Source organism: Marmota flaviventris, chromosome 6 (assembly GCF_047511675.1).
Source record: "Marmota flaviventris isolate mMarFla1 chromosome 6, mMarFla1.hap1, whole genome shotgun sequence".
Lineage (NCBI taxonomy): Eukaryota > Metazoa > Chordata > Mammalia > Rodentia > Sciuridae > Marmota > Marmota flaviventris.
Window position 1 is genome coordinate 74,665,371 of NC_092503.1, and position 27,935 is coordinate 74,693,305.

At 37.4% G+C, this 27,935-nt stretch overlaps 1 pseudogene; it reads right to left on the reverse strand.

The window, feature by feature from the left end:
• Positions 1–23,846: 23,846 nt before the first annotated feature.
• Positions 23,847–27,935, reverse strand: part of LOC114086881 (14-3-3 protein theta pseudogene) — a 32,408-nt pseudogene continuing 28,319 nt past the window's right edge.

Below are 27,935 nucleotides of genomic sequence, written 5' to 3' on the forward strand. Positions count from 1 at the left end.
TAATAGATTGTGATAGATCCATTCATGTAGAAATTAACACTATATTTATAAAGATTGAAATATAATTTTAAAAATTGTAGAAAACTAGAACAAATTGTTATTTTTAAAAATTTCTATGTGAAAAAGTCTACTTTAAATTAAAAATCAATGAAAAAAACTAGAAAGAAAATACTTAATGGAATTTATTACAAAAAAATTGACAATTTTTCCATGTCAAAAATATCTTTATATTAAACCAACAAACAGGTAAAATATTTGCTCTATGTATCACAAAAGACTAATGCAATAAAACATGATTCCAACCCCATCTCTGTATCAGTAGCATTTCAGGACATTGTTCTCTTGGTTATCTTCCTCAGTCTCCTTTGCTATTTACTGTTCACCTCCCCTACCTGTGAATGTTGGAGAGATCCAGGAGCTAACCTTTGAGCTTTTTTCTCCTCTCTTAACACTAATCCCTACATAATATCATCCAGCCTCACTGCTTTAAAGCACCACCTAATTGCTGACATCTTCCAAATCTACATGTCCAGGCTGCTCGTCTCCCTGGGACTCAGTGTCAAGCCCTCAATTGCTTATTAGCTTCACTGTAAGGACTAATAGGCATCTCATATTCAACATGATCAAACCAAAACTGCTTTTACTTTCTCAATCTGTCCCTCCCCCAATATGCTCTAGTTTATTAAATTTCAACTCATTCTTTCAGTTGCTCAGGCCACCGATCTTGAAGTTATCCTTTCACCTCTCTTTATCCCAAACCTATTTTCAAATCCTATTGGCTTTACCTTCAAAATAGACCCAGACACTGAACTTGTCTCATGACCTTCATTGGCTTCTTCTAAACAGGTCAGAAGTTGAAAAAACAGCTCTCATCAGGACTACTACAATAGCCTGTTGGCTGGTCTCCTGCTCTCACTTAAACCCTCCTTTATCTATTTCCAATTCAGAATCAGAATAACCCCTTTAAAATATGTCAGTTTATGACACTGAAAAGACTTCAATGGTTCCCATAATACTTGGAGTAAAAGCCTAAATCCTACCATGGCTGAAACACTATGTAAGACAGATAAATATTATTCATGCCTAGAAAGACATGCCTCTTCTTCTGCTGGCCATTTCTGTGGATGATTGTCAGTCTAGTGAAGAGCTGAACTTGATTTTGTTGGTACTAAGGTTACTTTCAGAGCACTTCCTCAGATTCCTCTAGTGTGATCTATGTTTATGGTCAGGGGACCAGAGGGTTTTTCAATGTTCCTGCTCTACCTTCAGCTTTAGGCTTCCCTGTGCACCTGCACCTTCACGAAAGTCTCTCTCTCTGTATTCTTGTTCCTTCTTCTGCTTCTTGCTGCCTGTTGCCTGGTGGGGTGAGGAAGAGGAAGTGGGAAAGCATTGCTATCCTGGTTCAACCTCAGGCCAGCTCAGACCTTGTGACCCTGGTCGTAGGGTGGAGCTTTCTCAAAGACCCTCCCTTCCCCCAGCAGGATACCTCTTCAGGTCTGGCTCCCTCCACATGGGAAGAAAGTCTCCCTCATTCCTTTTCCTTCATCACTGTGGGTCTTCATCTGAGTCCTGAGAGTAACAGCCTTTATTTTTCTTACTCCAGCAGCATAAAGTGGTTGTTCACCAGGAAAGAGGCCAAGGGAGAAATGTCACGCTTTTCCTGCAGTGGTAACCACCTCATCTCCAGGCCAACACCACCCAGAGAGTCTCAAGAACAAGCCTCAGCTTTGTTTCTCCTCATGAGGCCCCTGCAAGGTCCATGGAGAAAACAGACATCCCTCTGCCAGCAGCTCCAGAAGTTCTATACTGTATTGTACTCAGGGGAGAAAATGGGATTGATGATCATGTAACCAGTTTCTGCCACAATGTCATCAACAGAAAAATGTGAGCTTATCTGTATACAGTGCAGTATTACATATCCACTGAAATTTTGCTATTATAAAAATTCTAATGTTAATAGAAAATGCTTAAGGTGTAACATTAAATGACAAAATAATATAAATTAGAAATGCACTTTGAGACTAATTATGTACATAGAGGTATTCACACCCACATATACATATCACATATGTATGCTAGTGAAAAAGATTAAAAGAACAGTCAAAGAATTCAGTAAATTTCCTTGGAATAATAAGATTAGAGGTGATTTTAATTTTCCCCCTTATAATGTCTGTATTTTCAGATTTTTACAATTAACTTATGTCAACTTAAGATACAACTTTATGGCATAATTGTTTGGCTACTGCTTATTTTAAGGTCTAGTTTAGAAAAATATATGGGGAGCTTTTAGAGAAAACTAGGGCATTGAAACTGCAGGGAGCAAATTCTTGTAGCAACTTTGTGAATTACAAATATTTTATATTCATAGCCTGAAAAAGATTATCACATCCATAGTGTGACTGTGTCCTCATTTGATTAGCCGAAGATAACATTTGTGCTTCTAAAAATGAATTATGGTCACTATAAATAACCTTTAAATGTTTTTAAATTAGTATTAACTGTAATAATAACAATAAGATAAAATATTTAAATTTGTGATAAATTTGGAAAATTAGTGGATAATATGAGTAAATGAAAATTCATAGATGCATATAGACATAGTTCTTTTCCCATTTCACTTTTGATATTAAATTGGGCACTAAATCATATATCCTCAAACTTCTTAATTTGTATAGAAGCAAACCCTCCTCTCTTTTCCCACCCTGTGTGTATTTTCCCTCTAAGTCACCTCCCATCCTTCCATTCTCAAAATCATCTTCAGGATGTTTACAAAGTGCATATCTGATCCTGGGTAGGAGCATCCATAGCAATGAGGAGACTCCACTGCATGCAAGACACCTGGGCACAGCCCCCGGAACGACCAAGCTCTTGGTGAAAAAGGAGATTGGAACATCTGACCACAGAGCCTGCAGGGAAGTTGCTTGTGCTGCAGAAGAGGGTTCCTGCTGGGGTATAAAGGGCAGGAGAGCAGACAGAAAAGGCAGGCCAGGTGTGAAATTTTGAAGGCTGTGGCCAGCAATTTTCATTTGATATGCAGAGCAAAAGTGAGAAGCTACTCAAGGATTCTGAGCACTGCAGGGACAAGAATAGAAAATGAGATCTATTTTCTCTCCCCAATTTTCCTAATATGACAGTGAGTGCTATTGTCCACTCAGAAAATCCAGATGAAAGCAGGCATCTGATGTGTCCCAGAGGCCGTTCACTCACTTCATTTAATATTTCGTCAAATTAATGGTATCTTGTTTAAGAAAAAAAAAATGTACATAATGCTGCTTTTATTTTTTTATTATTTAAATGAATTCACCTTTTGCAACAAAATGACTGGTTTCAATGTGTGGAGCTGAAAAATCAGACCATCAGTATCACTTCTGTTATGACCCTCAGCAGTGTCAGAGAAGGAGGCTTTTCACCTGCTGCCTGTGTTCTCAGGGTCACACCCACAGAATTGTCCTCCTGTCTCCTTTGGCTATGCTTCTGATACACAGGTAAGGCTCCTAGGACTTGGAAAGGGGTAACACACACACACACACACACACACACACACACACACACACAAACACTCTAGAAAAAATATAAACCATTAAGGTTCAAGAACATTTCCCCCTTTTGTATGTAAGAGAAATTTTTAAAAATATATATTAGCAGCAATAAGACATTCTATTTTCCTAATTAGTATTGCTTTGTGAAGGTAGGAATTCAGGGAGAAAGTGGAATAGCAAAGGACTGCAATTTGATTAAGAAGAAAAAGCAATGCTACCTCCCACTTTCCTGAGCACCAGCACCCTTCCTTCTGCCCTCACTCCACTACACATGTGAAAAATCTTCATGGATTGTACAGTAGAATCTCATTACTCTATATTCTATTTTTGTCTATATACCTAATTACTTTCTCACAAGCAGTTTTCTAAAGAGAGATATTTTACAGAGTAGAAACAATGCAACTAAAGTATTAGCCCTGAAAAAAGGAAGGTCTGTAAGTCAACATTAGCAGAGGAAAATGTTGGTTTATAATGCTTCCCCTACTGTAGACCCTGTACCTGAATCTTTTGTTTCAATTTCAGGTGTTTGCCCAAGCTCCAATAAGGGGTGCGGGTAAGATTTTAAAACAGGCTTCACTTATACCTCAAACCTTGGTGGGTGGCTGAATACCTACAGACTGGTAAAGAAAGAAGCTAATGGGAGTGAAAAGAAATGGAGATATGGAAGTGGTAGCTGTCCTCTGAGACAAAAATAGAACTAAGTTCTGTTCTTCTATGTGTCCCTATTTTAGTCAGTTTTTTCACTGCTGTGACCAAAAGACCTGACAAGAACAATTTTAGGCAGAAAAGTTTATTTCGGGCTCAGCATTTCAGAGGACTCTGTCCACGAATAGCCAGCTCCCTTGTCTGGGGTTCAAGGTAAGGCAGAACATTACGGCAGAAGAGTATGGCAGAGGAAAGCAGGTCAGGACATGGCCACCAAGAAGCAGAGAAAGACTCCCTTTCCCACAGACAAAATCTGTATTCTAAAGGCACATCCCCAGTGACCCACCTACTCCAGCCACACACTACCTGTTTACAGTTACCACCCGGTTAATCCCTATTAGTGGATTAATGTACTCATTGAGATAAGAGTTTGGTAACCCAATCATTTTAACTCTAAACCCCTTTGCCTTGTTTCACACATGAGTTTTGGGGGAACACCTAATATCTAAGACCTAACAGCCCCTGGGTGTGAGTGACTTGTCTAAAATCAGGATCCAGCCGGGTGCAGTGGCAAATGCCTGTAATCCCCAAAACTCAAGAGGTTAAGGCAGGAGGGTCTCAAGTTCAAAGCCAGCCTCAGCAATTTAGTAACCCTGAGCAGCTTAGTGTGAGACCCTGTCTCAAAATAAAACATATTTTTAAAACAGAAACTGGGAATGTGGCTCAGTGGTTAAGTGTCCCTGTGTTCAATCCCTGGTACCAAAATAATTTAAATAAAATAAAATAAAATAAGGATCCACTTCCCCTTCCTTTTATGGAAAGAATCATCTCTTTTGCAGAAGTTCCTTCACACCAGGCTTTTAATCAGAGGTGGCTAAACAGTGGAGAATGAGGTCTTTTGGACTCTCTGAGAAAGGGTTTTGCTAAAAATGAACTTGAAGCTGGTAAAGAGACAGTGAGTCTCCTAGTGTTATTTGGTAGCTGTAAAAGTGGCATCTTGCACTACACAAACACATGCTTATTCTTTCTGAATGTTGTCTTCTTGCTCTAAGACGAAATTTTGTTAGCTCTGAAGCAGAGGAGGAGAGCTCTGTGAAGCAGAGAGTACATGAGAACAAGAGTGAGGAAACTTGAATAATCCTCTCTGCTATGCATCTTCCAACCTCTGAAAAATCAAATTCCTGAGCCCTGGTTCCCTCCAAGAGAATAGCACCCATGGCATGGTTTGACAGTGTCCCCAGGCTTCATGTCTTGGAAACTTATTACTCAGATTCCAATGTTGATGGCATTTATAGGCAAAATATTTGGTTGGTAATTCTGGTTGGATTAAATCATGAAGGTGGGGGTCCAATGATGGCATTAGTGACTTTATAAGAGAGAGAGAGAGAGAGAGAGAGAGAGAGACCTGAGTTTGCACACTCCCACTCTCTTGCCGTGTAATGTTTTCTGCCATGTTATCACACAGCATGAGGCCTTCACCAGATGCCAGTCCCATGCTCTTAGATTTACCAGCATCAGAACTATAAGAAATGTATTTCTTTATAAATTATTCAGTCTGTAGTATTCTGTTATAGCAGCAGAAAACAGACAACCAGATTATCCCTTAGGCCCTTTTCACTGTAGGGTTTCCATAGTATCTCAGCATAAGCTGCTCTAGCAGATTAAGAAGCAGACAGTATAATGCAGCCTGCACTGGTTTAGAAGTTGAGACCCCACCTGGGTCAAAGTCCTGGCTCTGCCTCTTAGAAGCTGAACATCTTAGTGAAGTCATTTAACTTGTCTTCCCTTCAGGGCAATTACGGGGCTTACATCAAATGACATCTCTTTGAGGTATACAACAAACCATGCCAAAATGGCTTAAACCAAATTATAGTTATTTTCCATGGTTTTTCAGCTTAACTAGGTGGGCTCTTTAGATCTGGGCTCTTTAGATCAGTTGGTCTCTAAGTCTGAAAGTGGCTTGACTAGGGTTAGATGGTCCAAGACATCTTTATTTATAAAAAATGGCAGGCTGGTTCTCCAAGGGTCTTAGCTGAAACTCTTCATCTCTGCTTCACATATTTCTTCTCTTTCAGAAGGCTGGTCTGGCCTTCTTCATTGGTGGCCTCAGAGTTCCAAAGGACTGTAGAAGACCTCAGTATACAGGTACTTTTTAAGCTTCTGCTTGCATCACAATTATAATTGTCTCATTGGCTAAAGCAAGGCTAAACCCAGATTCAAGGAAGAGCTTAAAGGAAAGATCTTCAAAGAATTTGGTTTATTTTGTGATCTGCCAAAATATGCTGGAAAGAATTTTGAAAGCTATAAAACAGTACAATTTTTAAAAGTGGACTTGCAGAGTAGAACAGGGAACAGGGGGCAGTAAGAAGTGAGAGAAAGATATGAATTATATTTCAAATTATATTTCATCCTTGGATGATTATGTCAAAATTAATACCAATATTTTATGTTACTATAATGCATAATAAAATAAATAAATAAAATAAAAATAACATTTGTTTCACTTGCAAATATTTTTTTTCTAATTTTAAAATACTTTCATTGTGACTTTCCACAAAACGTCCTTCATAGCCTATCAAAACTCAAAAATTTATTGACTGATTTGTTTATCTAAATAATCCATTGTCACTAAAGTCATCAAATAGACCCTATGGTGTGAGGGAGAAGAACTAAGGGAAGAGTAGGAGAGTGAAGGTATATGGACAATGTGAGGGTGCCAAGATCCAGGGCAGGATAAGCTTCTACAATAGTCCAGAGGATGCCATAACCTACTGCCTTAATGGCCTTCCTGTGCTGGTCCTGATAATTAAGGTGGCAGAAATTGAGTTATCTGCAGGGAATTGACAATCCCTGTGGCAGAAGAACCCATATAAAGGGAATAAAGTCCTAATTCAGGCAGGCCGGGGCATGAGGCATGCTCTAAAAAAAGCTGAGAGCAAAGAGGGTGGAATGAAAATAAAAATTAAATGGACTAAAAAAATCCAAACTAAGTTATAGAAGAGCTCCCTTAATGGCTTTATTTGCTGAATGGTGTCAAAAGGAATTGTTTAGTCAACAGGGATAAATGCAGATAATGGATCATAGACCTCCAGGATAATTAAAGACTAACATTGGTGGCAAAAATTCTAAGCTATTCATAACAGAATTGCAGTCAATGTCTGAGTACATTTGGAGGAAGATTGGGTTTCTCACCTTTCCTCCTGAGATGTCTGAGAAAAGCCAAGTTGAACCCAAGGGCACAGAGGAGCTGATGGAATTCAGAGCAGTCTATCTCAGGGATATAATATGTAGGTTAGAGAAGTAAGTTGAACCCTTATTCAGCAGCTCTGGGCCAGGAGAGCAAGATTGGGGAATGCTAAGACTATGATGGATGGAATGGACATTTGGGACTCACTCCAAGGGACACTGGGTCTGTACCAGCACAAGCCATTTTGGATCCTACTACAGCTGAGCTGTTGATAAACTTCTTGCCTATCTCAGGATTGACTCAGTAAGATGGGTTTGAGTCTGAAAACAGGAGTAATTAGTTGTTTTAGTCAGCTTTTTTATTGCTGTAACCAAAAAGATTTGACAAGAGCAATGTAGAGGAGGAAAAGTTTATTTGTGGCTTAGAGTTTCAAAGGTCTTACTCCATAAACGGCTGACTCCATTGCTTTGGTCCCAAGGTGAGGCAGAACATCAAGGCAGAAGCATGTGGCAGAGGAAGGCAGCTAGGACATGGCAACAAGGAAGCAGAGAGAGCTCTGCTCTCCAGCGACAAAATATAAACCCCAAGGCACATCCTCAGGGACCCACCTCCTCCAGCTGCACCCTATCTGTCTACAGTTACCAACCAGTTAATCCATGTCAGTGGATTAATCCACTAATTATGTTATACCTCTCATAATCTAATCATTTTACCTCTGGAAATTATTGCACTGTTTCACACATGAGCTTTGGGGGAACACCACATATCTAAATCATAATATTAGTGACACCGATTGGCAAAAAGATGAGATCCTCTCAAATCTTCTTAATCTCTTATTTACTTTCTTATTATAAAATCCATAGAGATGTGGTTCTGAGCACTGACCATGGAGATAGGTACAAGTGGGAAGTCCAGATTTATCACTTACCATCCATTTGTTGTGGTCATGTTTTTTTATTTCTCCATTAACTTGTCTCTATACTATATGGACCATAATTGAACCTACCTAGAAGGGTATTAATGAGTTAAGTTAATGGACTAAGATGGCAGAGGATAGTATCTAGCCCATGTAATTGCTAGATGGTTGCCATTATAAGTCTGTATTTCCCTCTGCCAAGATTGTCCATTTACCACAGTGTTTAAGAAAACACCATGGTAAGTAAGATCAGGTTTCCTTTGCTCAAAGCTCTTGACAACTTTGTCCTCTCAGATTGTGTATTCATCCAATTTTAATTAATATTAAGAAGTTTTGGTCAGAGACTCTAAAAAGGGAAATATTTAGTAGCTCTTATTGAAGTTTTCTTTGTCCTTGGCCGTTCTAGTTAAGTCTATCATGGCAAAAGAAGAGAAAAAATCTTGTAAAGTATGAAGTTATGAGTACATTTGGAGATGCCTTCTGGTGCCTCCTTCTGGAAGGAGATTAGTCAAGGGCAACAGAGCACCTATGAGACAGCAGAAATTAAACAGTCATTAAAAATGTAGTGTACAAAAATAGCAAATTATGTAATATAGTTCAATTATTAAGAGGCTAAGAGTGACATTTGCATAATTTCATAAGGTTTATCTCCCAATTATTCTCTGAAGATTGCACACTTTTGGCTGTGTTTGTCCCTGAAGAGAAATACATCTTCAGCAGCTATCCGCAAGTGACCAAATAAAGTAAAATACTGAAAGCCTCCCATTGGCAAAGAGCATCCTTTCCCAGATCCCACTTTAGAAAATCTGTTTTTTCTAAGTTTTCTTACAGCCCAAGGGCTCTACCTTAAAAGCATGTCTATGAGCCACATACACTCAAAAGAAAACTTCTCAATGATGACTGTGGCAAAGGGATAGATTTTAGACATCACTCTGGATATGTATGACAATGTAGTTGTATAATGTCTAATTTTGCCCCATAGCATTTGGAGATAAAAGATGTCAGGGAGGACAAAAATGGAAACCATCCTTTAGAGAAATACATGAAATTAGAGAATAGTACAAAATGGGACAACACCTCAGTACTACTTTAAAGTCTACAAAGGATTTGCCTATACATTATATCATTCAGTCTTCAAAATCTATGTCTTTCTGGCTTGGGATCTACATTTAATGAGTGAGAGACTTGAGAATTAAGGGGACCATTTACTTGTTAGAGATCAGAATGCTAGTTAAGAGTTGGTGCTTGAACTCACAGCAGTTCTCTGAAGTTACTTTCCATTTCCTGACCCATGGTTCTCTCACTAAATATTTTTCACATTGAGTCTTCCATCTAGGTTTGGAGAAATTAAGGGTTCAATTGTAAGTCCATTTGGAACTAAAATAGACACTCATACTTGGAATTCCAGGAAAATAAATCAATGTAAGTATAATGCTGTTGGTTGGAGTCAGAGTCTGTCATGCTGACCTTGGCCCTGAGTTCCTGGTGTGTAATCAGTTCTATGAGCCTGAAGATGAAAAAAAACAGGGGTCGAGGGAGGTGTTCTATTGTAATATAGAAATTTAAGGAGTAGACACTTGTATTACCCACTCTTGAGAGGGTGATAGTTTAGAATGAACACAAAAAAGTCTTGTTGATTCTAAATTCCTCTGTGCTTTCTCCCTTTACCAATGGAAGCTATGTAATTACTCTATGAGATTTGTTCCAATATAAATTACAGAAGACTTTACTCACATTCTCTTATATACTTTTCTGTTACTTAAAAAAAAAAAAAAAAAGTTGTTTAAGCCAGGCAATTACATGGGTGTTATATGCCTGTAGACTCCAAAGACTCAGGACGCTGAGGCAGGATTGCTTGAGCCCAGGTATTCCAGAGCCAGCCTGGGCAAGATAGTGAGACTTAACTCTGTTCTCTAAAATTAAGATGCAATTTTTAATGGTACTGGGGGTTTTGCTCAGTCTTAGAGCACTTACCTAGCATGCCGGAGGCCCTGCATTCAATCCCCAGGGGGTAAAAATGTAATTTAGCCAATACATAGAGATGAGTGATGATCACTTAGTCCATATTTATAAAATACAAATTATAATCAGTCATATTTATAATGTAACATTCAAATTGTGTGCCTTAATTAAGTGGTGGTCAAATGGAATGTTACAGATTTCCTAGCCACAGGGAAAGCTATGCCTATTAGTACCATCTGCTATCTTTCTGAGGCTACCACCTGCCCTGGGGAGCTTTTTGTGTTCCTCTAGTAGAAGCATCAGATCAAAGACACAGACATTTTGGTACCTGTTCTCTTATTCTGCCATAATCCATATCTTCAAAACAAAGTTTGTCAGATCATGTGACTCAATTTTCTCACTCAAGTCTATCAACCAGACATATTAAAAAATCCCCCCTTCTGAAAAATTTTTAAGTGAAACGTAACCATGTGGGATGTTCTATGGGAGTTTTGTGAATTGTCTCATTCAATTACCACCATTTTATTAAAAAAAGAAAACCTAATTAAATGATTAGAGCCATTTCAATGATGAGATAAGTAATGAGGAGTTATTCTTTGTATAGGAAAATATTGTGATTTAAATTGTGTTTCAGAAAAATTAATAAGACATTAAAACATCAATTGGATAGGCAAGATAAGAAAGGAAACAAATAGCTAAAAGGCAATTGCAATAATCCAAGAATGACATAATAAAATATTAAAATTCTGGGGAAGATAATGACACTCACAGTTAGTGTGAAGGAAACCAGGATGTATTGGAAGGTGTATGCCCCTAATATGCATCACCCCATCTTTGTGTGGTGTATTATTCAGGGTTCTCTAGAAGAACAGAATCAACAGAAAATATGATAATAAAAAGGGGATTTACTAGATCGGCTTATACGACCAGAAGCTGTATAGTCCACAATGACCTTCTGCAGGCTAGAGAGCAGGAGGAACCAGTAGCTTCACAGTCTAAGAGGCTAAAGCCCCAGAACAAGAGGGATCAAGGGTGCTACCCTAGTCTAAGACCAAAAGCTTCTGGAAACTCCCTGGAGAATCACTGGCAGAATCTGATTTAGAAGAGTGAAGAAGCAGTATTTTCAGACTTACACAGTAGCAATCAAAAACCCATTTAAGAAGAATTGAGCTTGCATCTTCTGCTGCTTTCTTTTTCTTCCAACTTTCATTCCATCCCAGCTACCATTCTATTGGGCTGTGTTGCCCACACTTAGGGAGGGTCTCTACTTCAGTTCAGCTATTCACATTCCAATCATTCCTAGACGTACTCTCACTGACACACCTGGAAGCCTCTTAATCATCAGCATCTCTTAATCCATTCAAGTTGACAATTCAAATTTACCATTACATGTGGGTGACTGGATAGAGTTTGAAGTCTTTTCCATAGACACTTTTGAAATGTCCCATATGTGTCACTCGGCTAAACACTGGGGATATTATGAAAGCAAGAAAAAAAAGGAAAAGTCTGTTTACTTTTTCTAAGTCTTTTAAAATTTTTTTATGATTTAAAAGAGGACCAATAAGTCAAGGACAAGGATTGGAGAAAGGAAAAGGATTTATTTGGAATACCAGCAAAATGAGAAGGTGGTGAAATAAGTTACTGAGGGGAAAAGAATTTTTTTTTTTTTTTTTTTGGCTCAGCATAAGTTTTAAGCTCCTTTCATCCTTTGGCAAGGAGGAAGGGAGTAGGCTTAGGTTAGGGAAGGACTGACCACTGGAGATCTCAAACAGTACTCTGGAGGTCTTGAATGGGACATTGTGGTTGGTATGTATGTAATCCCAAGTTTGCGATATCCCTATACATCTTGAAAATATCTTGATTATACTTATCTTGGCATCTTCAGCCCTGAGCAGGGAAGAAAGAGATTAGTAAATTTAGGGCAGATAGATCTTGTACTACCAGTCTCTAGCAAATATTCCTTAAATGATTAACATGTCTATCTGCAGAGTTAAACAGAATTCTGACCCAAAGGTTAAGGTACCAAAGGGAGACAGATACAGTATAGAGTTAGAGAAGCAAAGATTTTCACCCTATTTTTGTCACCCATTAGACACTTTCTCAGGCCCAATTGAAGAGTCAGTGTTTTTAGAAGAAGAGACTTTCGAGTCCCTGAAAAGTAACCTAGGCAATAATTATCATCATGCTCAGAGGTTCCATCTACAGCAAAGCTAGGTAGACTAATAATATATTGCTCTGTTGTGTGCTGATTAGTGATTTTTAAAAATCAACTAAAAGCAAGTGAAGCTAGAAGGCTTATTTAGGTTTTCCTCAAATACAAGCCCCCCTGACCTTAAGATATTTATAAAAAGACTGGAGTGAGATGAATTAAGTGATAGGAAAAGGAATGCAATCAAAATAGTTTTGAATGTTGGAGTCAGACCCAGTGTTTGACTCATCTAGAGAATCAAAATGACCTAAAGATGTAGGAAACTATGAGATCCTTGTTTGCCACAGCCACTACCATAGCTCAGTTTTCTCTAATCAAGGAATCTTCCAATCTTTTCTTTGTCCAACTATGAAGCAAAACTAGGAGGTCATTTCATTCTGCCTCTGAAATCCTTACTCATTCCCCTACAGTTGTCTTTTCCTTTAATCATCCTCAACAAGCACTTCTCAAAAGCCAAAGTATGCCTCCCAGCTCAAAGGCATATTTATACCTCCAAAACAAACTGTTCCCTGCCTGGCCACACCCCCTTGGGCCTTGTCATACTCTGAACCCTTTCCTCTGGTTTCCCAGACATTATTAAGTTCTGCAACTTGTAATGAAGGTGAAAGAGGTTCTTGTGAAGGAGGTGGTGGAGTTGGATGATTTACAATACCTCCAGTACAAACCAATCAATGGGCAATCAAAGAAACCAATCAAAGAACACTATATCTAAGAATTAACTTATCATTGTCTTTCCTTCAAATCTTGAGGTATGAGAGATTAGGGTCCCAGGAGCAACTTTGCCTTGATCAGCAGAGCTGGTATGAGCCTAAGGATCTCCCTTTCATCCAGCCCTGTTGCTGTTATATACTGTTACTAGGGAACTAACTTTCCCAAAGTGTAAACAACAAGATCTTGTTTTTCAAATGTTGTCCTGTCATCCTGGGGAGCATGCACAGAGACACCCAAGTCTGACCTTAAGTAACCTAAAAGAAAGAATCCCCTACATAAGATCTCATACATATTTCTTGTATCTCATGTATCCCAGGGAGGAGAAATTGGTGCATATGCAATAAGCATTATGGACAAGACACAGAAATCTGTCAATCACTTCTTCTTTAGCCTAAACCACTCCTAGCAAATGCTCACCAAAGGTGAACAAAAAACTCAGAAGCACATATAAGGTCTCATCCCCTCTAAGTCCATGGGCAGATTCCTTCCTGTCCCAGTTGCACCCTCAGAACCCATTTTCCCGCAGTAAACTCTCTTAACTGCTTCTCTTTGTTTGGTAAATTCTCACTGCTTCTGTGCAGCCGTCACCCAACTGTTCCATGACAAATCTGACTTAGATTTTTCATTTATATTAATGTCACAAACCCTGCCATACAACCAGACTGCTGATGCCTTATCTTTCTTTTTCTCCTTTCATTAGAAAGTGTATTTTGTTCTCTAGATGAGAAACAAAAGGGTAGAAAAGTTGAAATTTGTCTCTATATGGTAAAATGAATCCTTCAGTAGCTAGCAAAGTATCTGGCTTGGCATTTGCATGCTGAGAAGGAGTATGTCAACACAGTTTTAGTACCTACAATGACGCTTCTGTGCCAGTGTCACTTAAGGCCAGCTGTATCCACCAAAGTAAGAAAACATCAAGGATGGGCATTTTAGCTCTGAAAAGTTGAATCTAGAACAAAATCCCCAAATTTTCAGTGACATTATAATAAGAGAACCCAAATATCTTGTCTATGATGTGGGAATATAATGTAGACAAGATATTTCTTGATTTCTCTTTCTCAATACCAAATATATTGGTTCCTTAAATCAATCTCTGGCAAAAATAAGTAAATAAAATAAAGTTATTTAATTATGAAATAAGGACAAGGGTCAGTTTTGAAAATACGATTCTTCCAAACCCCAAAGAAAGTTCATAATTATAACTGGAATAAATAAAGATTGTATTTAAAAAAACATTTTTGCACAGAAATAGTTATCGAAATGACAAAGAGAAAAAGAAGCTAATATTCACAAAACCGTTCATGTTTTAGGAACTAGGCTATACCGTAGTGGCACCCCTCCTCCACAGAAAATCTTAATCAAGCTTCTCCAGTGGGTGGTAAACCCCCCGCCACCCACCTCTGTGTCCAGTCTCGTCTGTACTACTTCAATAAAATTTTTATAAATAGAGTTTAAGTAGTGAAGCCAAGCCCTTGTCCCAGAGCCCACACAGGCTGGAATATGGGCAGAGAGCATGGGCAGGGACAGCATGGAGCATGCCATATGAGTGTAAGCCCATTGTGTAGCAAGCTAGGGCCAAGGGGCAGACCAGGATGGTACTGTAGGCCTACCATTAGTATTGATACTTTTTCAAACCCTGATTATCATACATTTTAACCAATATCATTAGTACTTTTCCAAACTCTAGCATAAAACTGCACTGACCAAGTGCCACCTAAACCCCTAGACTAGCACACTCAAGTGGCAACCCTTTCGCCCTGTGGAAGTTCTATTTTTATTCACATTTGAATAAATTCTACTCTTAACACTTACTCATCCTTGTCTGTGGATTTTATTCTTTGAATTCATGAGACAAGAACCCAGAAAGAAAATTTGGTGGTGAGTTTCTGGAGTCAGCTGCAACACTAGAGGGCATAACCTACCATTAAGAGATGCAACATGTTTCTTGGCTGCAGAGGCCTGCAGCTTATCCAGACCCCACCTGCCAGCAGAAGTGGAGAAACTCCAGTTTCAGTGGGATGAATTAAACATATAAAGCCAAATACTAATGTATTTTTGAAGACTTGGAAAAGAATCGCATTTAACATGCTCCTTTTTTTCATGAGTTATTGATCATAAAGATGAAAAAAAAAAGTGATGTGAAGTGGTTGCAGTAAGTGAGATTGCTGGAGATGAGACTACAGTTATTTTCAACACTCTGAGGACTTGTTCTCATTAGAATTAGAAATCTTGACTAGAAATCTAGAGTAAATATAAGATTGCACTTACAAAGCAGTGGCTCATTATTTCATCCAATGTATTATGTTACTGACTCTACTAATTTTCAGTTTATGTGTATGTAGACGGTAATGAGGGGAAAAAAAATTAGTTCCACCTTACATAAAAGCAAGCAGAGATACAGGCAGGTTTTTATTTAATCTTTCATAGAAGATCAGTAATTGATACCAAATTAAATCTAACTTGTGACTATGAGAATTTATGCTGTGGATGTTAGCCTTTTTCAACAACAAAAAATTGATTCTTCTTTCCCCTTTGTGTAGCTTTAACTCTCAATTTTTAAGAATTAAGTTGCTCAATACATCCACTACTCTGACCTCCTCCTTTCTGGTTTCTACCAATAAAGCAATCTGTAAAGAAATTTGAGACTTTGTCCTTCTGAATTAAGAGTGCATGATCCGTTTGCAAAGGGATGAGCATCAGCTAGGGGAAAAAACGTGGAACCCCACCAATTCAAACAATGGACTACTAAAGTAATACAGATCATTTCTGAACCAGGACTCTTCGCAATTAGAGAAGAAAAACAAAGAGGAAAAAAAAGGGGGGAGAATCAAGAAAAACCGAATCAATTATTTTTAATTAAATCAATTATTTTGAAGTTTGTGTTAGTGTTCTCCTTCTCATGAAATACAATTTCGTTTACCTAAGATTCCAAGATTTATTGGGGCAAAGGTACCAATGATCTCCATAGGAGTTTGTCCTAAGTAAGATAACAAAAATAATGCATCAAACCTGCATAAATACTCCATGAAAGCAAAGTCATCTTTGATAGTCTCACCTTTACCTACAGATAGTAGAAAAGTGAAAGAACGCAGTAGTTGTGTAGTCTGGCCTTGGCTCCACCTTTCACTTATTATGTGGGGCCTGGGCCATCACTGTAGTTATCAGAATTTCAGTGTCTTTCCTCATCAGTAAAATGAATATATTTTTCTTAATCTCAGAATGTCAGTGTCTATGACTATGGAATGGACAAACTTATGTAGAATCTCTCTTTTGTGTCGACTAACTAGGCTGGAACTACGTTTCCCAGAATTCCCTTCCCTGCACAGTTCTGGGTTAGTCTGGGTCAGAAAAGCCATTAGGCAAGATATGGAAAGTAAAGGTGAAGAAATATCCATCTTCTCTTTTTACACCTTGAAACTTAAGTTAAAACAGGAAGCATTGCTACACTTTTGGCATGGTGCTGCTCATCTGCTGGTGTAACATTAAACCATTATGTATATGTGAAGCTGACGAATTTGGCAGGTAATAACCAATAGACAATAAAAACACTCTCTTTATACAAGATAACATTTATTTTAATAACAAAATGGAAGCAAGAACAAAAGAAAAAATAATAGATGAGAGAAAAAACAAAGAAGAAAATACATAATACATCACCAAATGGGAAGAAACACCAACACCTGAAGTCATGTAGGTGGGGAGTCCTTGGCAGCTTTTCAGGGTCCTGACTAGGAAGTCCCAGGCAGAGTATCCTCTCCATGGCTGAGACTCCAAAGTCTTATTCCCAGTGGGGCTCCTTAAATACAAGTTAAAACGAAGAAATCTCCATTCTAACAAACTGTATGACTTAGTGATCCCTTCAAGGACAATTCATCCCCCCAAGGACTTCAGATTCCTGAAGGGAGAGAGTGGTAGCCTTGAGATAAGTGAATGACTCAGTCTGATCCACTGAGAAGTCAACATTTTTTTTTAATATTTATTTTTTAGTTATCGGCGGACACAACATCTTTATTTGTATGTGGTGCTGAGGATCGAACCCGGGCCGCACACATGCCAGGCGAGCGCACTACCGCTTGAGCCACATCCCCAGCCCCAGTCAACATTCTTTAGGTGTTCCATTAAGGATGTGTGAAGGTCATGGCAGGCACGTGGACATGAAACATCTTTATTATTTTCCTTGGCCCTTTAGCTGGCTGGCCTGGGTAGAACGGGGCAGCAGCTAGGACAGCTTCCAAAGTTTCCACAGTACATTCTGATTATCCTTTAGTTTCCTGAATTCTTGGGTCAAGGCCCCAAGTCATCTACAAGACACCCCAACATGAAACTTGGAGGCTTCCAGGCATCAAGACATTGACAAGAATTCCAGCCCATCCTTGTGGATTATAGTTATTCATTTCCTTGATTTTCTCACTTCACAATCATCTTCCCTTCCCAAACGCCCATGCTACAGACTTCAGTAGGCAAAAAAAAAAAAAAAAATATATATATATATATATACACACACACACATATATATATGAACACAAATATATATGTATATATATATCTTCCTTACTATACTATATATCATAGATATAATATATTCATATATATATATGAATAGACAGAGAAAGGTATATGTATGCTGTGTGTGTCCTATTGGTTCTGCTTCTATGACTGAACTCTAAAACAACATTATGCCAAAAAACATGGGTTGTTTATTTCAATATTTCCAGTATCAAGAACATTGTTCAGCATAGCAAATGTTCAACAAATTATTAAATCAAAGTACTCATTTGGCAAACTTCCAAGCATTAAAAAAAAAGTAAGGTATTTTTAAAATGCAATGATCATCAAAAATAAATAATAAAAAGTGAATGATATTTCTTAATAACTGGTTATTAAGATGGCTTGTTGTTTTAGGAAAAAATTTCTGCCTTAATAGATCAGTATGTATATATTGATCTATTATATGTTGAAGTATATATATACATACACACACATGCATATATATATAGATATATATATATATTTTTTAACAATGTTTCCTTGAGATAAAATTCAAATTAAAAACAGCATCACTTATTGTTATTCTTTTTAATATACATTTTTTAAGTTATGATGGACCTTTTTTTGATTTATGTTAGAGTCTGTAAACAAGTCAGGATGGCGCCTGGCATTTTGCCAGAGAAATGTTAGAGTCTGTAAACAAGTCTGGATGGCGCCTGGCAAAATGCCAGAGGGAGTGGTTTATGAAGTAACGCCAGCGAGCCATTAAGTGTGGAGATTTCTTATTGGTTGACTGATGTATCTAGTTTATGCTAATTAAGATAAGCTGTGTGGAATGTACAATAAATGGCTCCTACTCCTGCTGTATCAATCCACACAATCCCCCTCCCCGGGAGTCCCGCTAGAGCTCCAAAGTAGCAGGCCCAGGCGGAGAGCAGGGGTCTAATATCCAATTGAATGCAGATCTTAACATAATCATATTATCTCAATGGCTTGCTGGCATCACCTTTCAACCAAAAATGCCATGCATCATTCCTACTTGGCTATGGCTCTCAGCACCTATAATATATATTGCATAGAAGTTAGGAGAATATCTTCCTTACCTTGCTCCACATCTAACATATATGAAGGTCAGGGAAATATCCTATAGATGAATTTGAATAACCAAATGGATATTTGTGAAGGGAGTTCCATGTTATAGAGTGAAAGGAAATTGGACTTTGGAGTCAGAGACATTGAGTTTGAAAGCTGGCTCTCCCACTTACCAGGTGAAAATTAATCTATACAATGGAGAAACAAATAGTTATTGTCACAGGCTGTCATGAGACTTAAAAATGATAATATGTGAAAAGAACCTGACGTAGTGCCTAGCACCTCAGAGTTGTTTATACTACATCATCTTTATCATTTACTTTGTGACTTTGGATTTTTTAGTCCTTCCAGGCTGCAAGTTTACTCTCCATTTCACAGGGTCATTATAGGGATTAGATTAGGAACTTAATCAGATCAATTTTTAAAGTGCCAGTACACTTGAGGTATTATATAAATGTTTAAAATCATCATAAGTGTTATTGTTATTATTAACAATGCTAAGTTAACTTCAGCATTGACTATTTATTGCCACATAAGAAAACATTTCAAAGATATATGGCTGAAGTAACAAAAATCACTTATTTGTTCATGATTCTGCAATGAGAGCAAGGCTGTGCTTCACAGGGTGTTTAGCTGGAGCAGCTCAGATGTGGCTGGAGGACTAGTAATGGCTTCAAGTTCATGTCTGGCCTCCACTGGGGTGATGGAATGGCCACATCAAGGCTGAACCTCTCTTTCTTTGTAATCTCACATCACTCAGGACTTTCCTTCACATGGTCTTCCTCTCAGGACGGCAGCGTAAGGCTTCTTTAAATGGTTGCCTTGAGCCCCCAGAGGGTAGACACAAGGATCACAAGACTTCTTGATGTCAAGGCTTGGAAATCCCCCAATTTTTTGCCACATTCTATTATTTCAAGTGGATTTGTAAGGCAAGAAGACATAAAAGAAGAGAAATAATTTCAAACTGATGATGGAGGAGCTCAAAGTCATATTGTAAAATTTCATGCAAGATGATAGGAATCGTGTGACCATCTTTGAAAACAATATACCACAGTCTGCACAGTCCCTAGGGGAAAACCTCAGATAATTATGCTCAGAAATATGTTCACATTGCATAAGCAAATCAAAGAAATACTTTCTAAATAATCTGTGGCTTTATCTAACTATGTCTGTCTGGGCAAGCCTGCTCTATGTGCTACAGCAGGGTCTGACTAGGTGGGCAAGCTGTATCTCAGCAGAAGTAGCTCTGGATGTGGACTTTGAGAACTATTTTCTAAAAAGCACAATTATAGCTTCATTTATTTAATGCCAATTTAATGCTAATGTGGAGCTAGCCAGGAATAAAGAAGTCACCTCTGGACAGATAAGGATCTAATATGTGTAGGCAGGTTCTTCTTGTGAAGAATGGTCATTAGACAGAGATGGGTGGAAAAAGAAACACTGGATTGTTAAAATATGCAATTGCAGCTATGGGCTCTCAGTATAACCACTTGTTATTTATTTTAAAGAACATGTATTTAGAGACTATTCATATTTGCAAAGACCTCTTGATTTATTATACTTGGCAATTTGACTAGTAATCACTTCAGATCTGTTCATAGTTTCTATTTTGAGACACAAAACATAGCATGTATAAGCTCCCAGGCTCAAAATGTAATTCCTACTGGGGAGCTAAAATAAGGTTTCCACCTGCCCACTTTAAAAATTCTTAAAGTGTTGTTTTTCTGCAATGTCCAGGCAGATATTGGCAAAATTCAGAAATGCAGCTGTTCTTTTCAGCATGTAAATATTACCTAATTAATCCCTGGGGGCTAAACTTCCTGTAGTTGCCTATGATCTTATCCAGCACACTCTCAGATGCCAACATCAGCATTTTGCAACATCACTCTCTTCCTTCTCCTCCTCATAAATTCAACTTCCAAAGTGTTTGCAGTGATAGGAAGTATACCAAGAAAGTTAACATACCCCCAAAAAAGTCTTTCAAATTCCCATTTTTACATCTCTAATCTCTTCTCTGCACAGGTTCACCCATTACCAATATCTCCCTTCATATCTCCCCACTATTTCTCCTGCAGTCTCCTTTTAAACTTCTCTATTCTCACAAGCAATCCTCAACTTAAGCAATCCTCTCAACAAAACAAAGCCTTCTCTGGCTGACCTTCCTCAGCAAATTGTGCAAAGAAAGCAATTCTGAAATTATCAATTTTGGTGGAGTGAATGCAGTAAGAAAAGATTCTTGCTCCCTTATTCTTATTCTAACCAAGATGTCACACACCAAAAAATTAAAGATCCTTTTGAAAGAAGACAGAGAAAAGCAGGGTGGGTGGGAAGTGTAAAAAGAAGGAGAGGTTGTATTAACAAGAAAATAAATAAAGAGCAACATGTGTCATAAGAAAGAAGTAACTGCCCTTTTTTGTCCTCTATTTTTTACTTCACCTCTCAGACTCCTTTCTCTCAGAATGTATATGAGAAAAATGTGCCATCTCTTGGTCAAAAGCAACCAAGAAGGAAGCTTGATGTAAATGTGTTACCCTCCAACTGTGAATACAACACTGAGTTGAGGCAGAAGAGGTGAAGTAGAATCTCTCTCCACCTAAAATGGTCCAACTTTCTGGAGGATCCCATATATGGAATTCCTAGATAACAAGACATTACAGGAAAGAATTAGGAACATGGTATGTGATTTGAAGGTCAGAATTCTAGAAATTCAGAAGGGCTGTCAAAATCAACTGGGGCTGTCAGAAAAGATTCCACAGTCTGCCCGTGCTGGAGTGGCAACATGATGGCCAAGAATGAACATATTTTTGCTGGGTATAAAATTGGGGGCTGCTTTTCAGTATTTTAAAGATTCCAATTCATGTCCAATTCACTGTTATGCAGTTTCTAAAGAAGTCAGCTACAATTCTAACTTCTGATTCTCTATAGGTAATGTGTCTCTCTGATTTTTAAAAATTTCTTCCATATGTTTCAATATGATGTATCCAAGTGACTTTTTTTCTGTTGTTTTTTAAGTAGAGGGAGCATTCATCCTGAATTTGGTATTCTTGGACCTGTTGTTTTATATACTTCATTATTCCTGAGAAATATTTATCATCATATCTTGGTATATTTTTCTCCCCATTCTCTGTCTTTCATCCTTTGGGGAGTGCAATTACACCTATGTTAGACTATTCTATATTATCTGAAGGCCTTGGGTACTTTGATTTTTTATTTATTTCACTCATTTTTGTCTTTAGTTTTAATTTGAGTAATTCCTTTTGGCCTATCTGCAAATCCATTAGTTCTTTTCTCAGCTTCATTAAGGCTACTGATAAGCCTGTTGAAGTTATTCTTTATTCATGTTTTCTTTCTGGCATTTCCAATTGACTCTTTCTTATGCTTTCCATCTCTTTGGTATACTTTCTAATCTGCTATAGTATAGTTCTACTTTTTCTGTACTAGAGTGTTAAACATATTAGTAATATTTATTTAAAATTCCCTTTCTGGTAATTCCAATATCTGCTATCATCTCTGAGTCTGGATTTGTTCATTGCTTATTCTCTTTAAAAATAAGTCTTTTCTCCCCTTGATTTATGTGTGTCTGATGATTTTTGTTGATTGCTAATGTTTGTCTGTGAGACTAAGAAAAATAATATTTATACCTAGAAATTTGAGCAATTTGGTCAAGTTCTTTTTTTCATATTGATATGGTTACTTTCAGTGCACCACCAAGTTTAAATTCCCCTAGCATTACCTTTTAATTTTTATTAATAGAATTGAGTCATTTGGCATTTCTTAATCAGCACTGGAAATAGGAATAGAATTGCCACAAATGATTTAGACTAGCAGGGGAGCTCATTCCCTAAGTCTGGAGATGTGTTTGACTTCCTCAGGGCATTTGACTATCCATTTTCTGAAGAAAATTGGGGTTCTATTAGGTAGAAAATCAACTTTTAGATTGGGGGTAGTTATCAAATTTAATTTAATTTTATGTTACACAGGGCATAACATTTTCACAAGGTTTTTTTGAGACTGGAATCAGTGATTAGCAACACATAATAGTAGTCCAATTCTCTAAAGAGCAATTATTAAACAAACTGGAAATCCTCTCACACATGTACAAATTTGCATAGAAAAATACTGAAGGTTTAGACTTGGGCTTGTCTGCTTTTATTTTCCCTTTCTGCGGTGTTAAGAAATGACACAGGGCTGGGGTTGTAGCTCAGTAGTAGAGCACTTGCCTAGCACATGTGAGGCACTGGGTTCAATACTCAACACCCCATATAATTAAGTAAAATAAAGGTCCATTGACAATTTTAAAAAAATTTTAAAAAAGAACTGACAGAAAGCACTTTAATTTGTCAAAAGCAATACTTTTATTCCGCAGTGGTATGCTACTTTAATCACATAGTAAAGTGAATACCAGAACTGCAAAGTCAGGAGGTGTAAATGAATTTTTATTGAGAAGGGAAGTTGTCAACTTAAATGGTAGCAAATTAATAGTGAGTAAGAAACACCCTGTTGTCATAGATAGATGTGACTTCCATAATATGTGACATATAGGAGCCTTTTCAATTTGTGACCCTCGAACCAGGAAGAAATACTTTTCCCTATCAATCTAATATTTCTGGATTCCTACTGAAAAGGAAGACAGTAAGAGTATGAAAAATTTGATTACTAATAGGAAACCCCCAAAAAAGAATAAGGAAAGAAATGGAGAAATTAAGAAATTACATAGTACACCATTTCAATCATAATTAAGTACATTTTCATGTCTTCACAGTAATACAAAATACAGTCACTTGCAAAACTGGTTCGTATTTCCTAAATACCAGATACATTTTTAATCCTCTACTAAGTGTTTGGAAGTTGACTTATGTTTAAATGAAATGAAAGTATTAATACCTTTCTAAAGCAGTAACTGCATGCCAGGAAGGCCAAGGTGAGCACAAATGAAGGGATGGAGTTCTCCCAGAGAAGCAGTGTGAAAAGACTATAAACAGGTGATTCTATACACACAGATGGGTTCCTTTGGTATAGGAAATCCAAGTGGAATAAAAAAATGTAGGTGTACAAAAAGATTTCTTGAAGAAGAGAAGGATAACATCCTATTTGTATTTAGTTTTTGACCCCTTCTGCAGAATCACATTGTTCTCCACACTGTTGTCCCTAATGTTAAATTGTCTGTAAGCAATGGCACAACCAGAGTGCTGTCTTTGAATACATCTTCATTCAGTGTATCAGGTTCTGTAATGGCCTCACCAAAAGCCTTTAGCCAGTGTGAAGGCAAGCTCTGGGTTATTGGGAATCTCCTGATAAAATACTGAAAAGTTCAGAGCCAGTCCCAAACAAACTGGGTGTGTGGGTTGTATCTCTTTCTTGCTTAATCAAATGCTTCTTGGTGAATTCCTTGGGAATTATCTACCATTTGTTTCTTATCACCACATGCAACTTTAGCAAGTAACTAGAAGTAATGTCCCTTCATTTTCACATAGGAGAGCTTACTCTCTGAGTGAGCTGCATTAGCTATTAAATGCTGATCCAACAATACCAGGATGGTGGTGCAGACGGACTTCATCTCTGATTCCACTTTCTGACCATACCCCTTAATCAGTGGCAACTTCTTGTCCAAGGTACTGGATTTTCTGCTTGATGCTTGAGATGAGCTTCCAGGCAGACCACCAGCCCCAATCACGTTCTTGTAGTCTACAGAGAGCAGGTCATGTTCCTTGCTGGACAGCTAAGCCCCTGATCTGTCACTGCGTTCAGGCAAATGGCTGTGTTGTCTTAATGTTCCTCCTGTTCGACCTTCTGGCTCAACTCTACCTTTAGCAGGGCATGGAGTGGAGTGGGGTAGGTGAGGGAGCAAGGTCAAGCGTGGCCCTCAACTGATCCAGAGGAGCCCTCCTCCAGAGCTTCTCCTCTCCTCAGTAAATCCCGCCACTTTGATTTTTTTTTTTTTTATCAACTTTTCGTTTTATACTCAGATTAAAGCTTATGGAAGCTCAGCTGCCACATCTCAAGGACAAAGTTATGTACAACAAAATTAAATACATGTAATAAGACTTCGTAGTTCTACGTGTAGTTTAGTCTGGCTATGTGCCAAACACCACCTCATCTAAGCCAGACACGTATTACTGATCTTAGAGTTGTACCATTGTATAATGTGCAGCACAACCCCAGAGATTTGGCATGGACTTGGTCCTTATTTATCCCCTTCCAGGAGTACCCATCTGGTTCACATACTTCCCTGAATTTAGAGCTTCAGACTTGGAACAAGGGTGTGTTGCTCTAAAGATCTAGAGATGCCAAGGTTACAGTCTTTGAACCAGCTACCAGTTAAATCTTGTGATGCACTATTATGCTAAATAAGCATAAGAAGAGAGAAAAATGAACTAGAGAACAAAGAAAAGAAACTGGTCCGAAGACTATTTTATAATATTTCCCTATCAGTTTCTCTAATTTTTTGAACAGAGACAAAAGTCAAAATATTAAAACTCTTTTTGTAAGTAAAATAATCTTTTAAAAATAATCATACTTTCTCCTTTTTCTCTGTTTAGAAATGATACTTTTATTTTTTAGAAAAATTAACCTTATCTAACTTGCTATCTGTTTTCTAAAAAAAATTAAGAATTTTAAGAAAAGGAATCTTTAACCTTTGAAAGAGACAGCCCCAGTGAGAGGCATTTTTATAATTACTGAGACTCATGGTTTTATATTTGGAAAGGAAAGCTGTCTTAGTCTAGAATTATGGCTTATTCTCACTGAAGGTATGACAGGAGCAGGCCCTATTTCTAGGTATTCTTCCTTTTCTTTATCTCTTGCTTTATATACTTAATCATTCCAATGCATACTAATTTAATTTTTACATAATTAGCTGACAGTTCAGGAAAAAAAACCCTGCATATTTATAAACTTCTCTGTAACTCATTTATCTGCCCCTAGATACACAGACTCATAAATACATCCTCTAATCAACACAAGTGAAGTCTCAATCCTAATTTTAGTAATCTTGGTTTCTCTAAGCCTTAATTTCATGGATTGGGTGTTGCTCTAAGGAAAAGTCAGAGCACTGAACCCTCAAGAGGCTTAAGAACAGAAATTTGACAAAATTGAAGTCCAGTTTAGCACAGTTTAGAACTATTTTCCCATTTTGAGAAGCTGTCTACTCTTTTCTTGATACAGAGGATGTTTGCATGTGTTTCTGATGTTGAGCAACTGAGAGATTTTTCCCTATTGTACAATCTAAAAATTAAAACTTACCATAATATAAAAATGGTGGTCTTTGTTTCAAAAATTTAAAAAATACAATAATTCTGTAAAAGTTTCCCACTTGCCAAACATTTTCATAGGGAAAGGGAAAAAAGACCAACTACTCTGCCCCTGTCCCTCCCCAGTTACTGTCCCTAAAGCCCAAACCCTTATGGATGGGACAGAAAGACAGAGACTGATATTGGTGAGGATAGAATTGAAGACAGAAACAAAAACAAGGCCTCTCAGATTTGAAGAAATCAATCTTGGATCTCCAGTAAGTTTAACACACAGTGTATGTGAGTTAAAAAGAGGGAAAGAGAAAGAGAGACTTGAAGTTCTTTGACTGCAATTCTTCTGGGATACTGTTATTAGGAAATTCATCCTTTAATTAAAGTAAGAAATTGCAAACAACACAAAGAGAACAACTATGATGAGAGATACACTTTCTGGACCAGGGTTCATTGTAATTGTATTCTCCTTTGCTGAGAAATGTGCAGAGAAGTATTAGGGAGATGCTGAAGGGCTCAGGACAACCCAGAAATTGTAAACACAGTGGCATAGCCATTTGTGGGGAGAGGCAATTTCTCCTTCTGAGAAAAGAACATGTCATTTCTGGTACTTGTGTCAGGGATATGGATCTCTTTTTCTGTAGGCATTTATTGAATAACAACTGTGTTCATAGACTGGCAAAGGGTACAGGTATTATTGATCCTGGAAATAGTGCTTAGAAAAATTAAATGCCTTGGTCTAAAGTGCCACTGAAGCAAAATGGAAACAATTAACAAAGTGAACACACAGTCTACAGAATGAGAGAAAATATTTGCCAATTGTTCATCTGAGAAAGGATTAATATCCAGAAGATATAAGAAAATAAAAAATTAATGAAAAATCAGATAATCCAATTTAAAAATGAGAAAAGATCTGAACAGACATTTCTCAAAAGAAGGAATACAAATGGCCAACAAATATATGAAAAGATACTCAATATCATTAGTCATTAGGGAAATGCAAATCAAAACTACGATGAGAACCATCTCACCCCAATTAGAATGACCATTACCAAAAAGACTAGAAATAACAATACTGTTGAGGATGTGGAGGAAAAAAAAAACCTCTAATATGCTTTAGGTGAGAATGTAAATTAGTACAGCCATTTTGGAGAATAGTATTGGGGTTCCTCAAGAAAACTAAAAGTAGATTTCCAATACTATCCAGTTGTCTCACTTCTGGGTAGAAGTCAAAAGAAATTAAATCTGCACACCAAAGAGATACTTACTTATCCATGTTTATTGTGACACTATTGACAATAACTTAGATTCATATCAACCACCCATCAATAGATGAATGCGTAGGTAAATGTGGTACATATGCACACTTGAATATTATTTAGCTATAAATAATGAAATCCTATCATTTGTAGGAAAATGGATGGAGCCAGAGGATATTAAGAAAAATAAGCCATACACAAAAAGACAAATACCATATGCTCTCTCTCATATGTACAAGCTAAAATCATTTGAAATGACTGTAGAATAGTGGGTTAGAAAGTAGAGATAAAGGATTGTTGAGTAATGGATTCCAAAACACAGGTAAAAGGAATAAGCTCCGGTGTTCCAAAGCACCATAGGATAACAATGGTTCACAATAAACTATTATATATGTAATGAATATCTAGAAAAGAGGAATTCAAAGTCTCCAAACATAAAGAAGTATGGAGGAAAAAAATGCAAATTACCCTGATTTTACCAGTATATATGGAATGCAGATGTTAAAATATCACACTGTATCCCACTAATATGTAAAAGTAATACATATTAATAAAAATAATCTTACAAAATTAGAAACAAAAGGGAAAATTCACTTAACAAGAAGTGTTGGAAATAGAATTATTCTTGAAATAAATTGAGATTTATTATGAGAAATAATTGTTGTTTGGATCAATCTTACAAATAC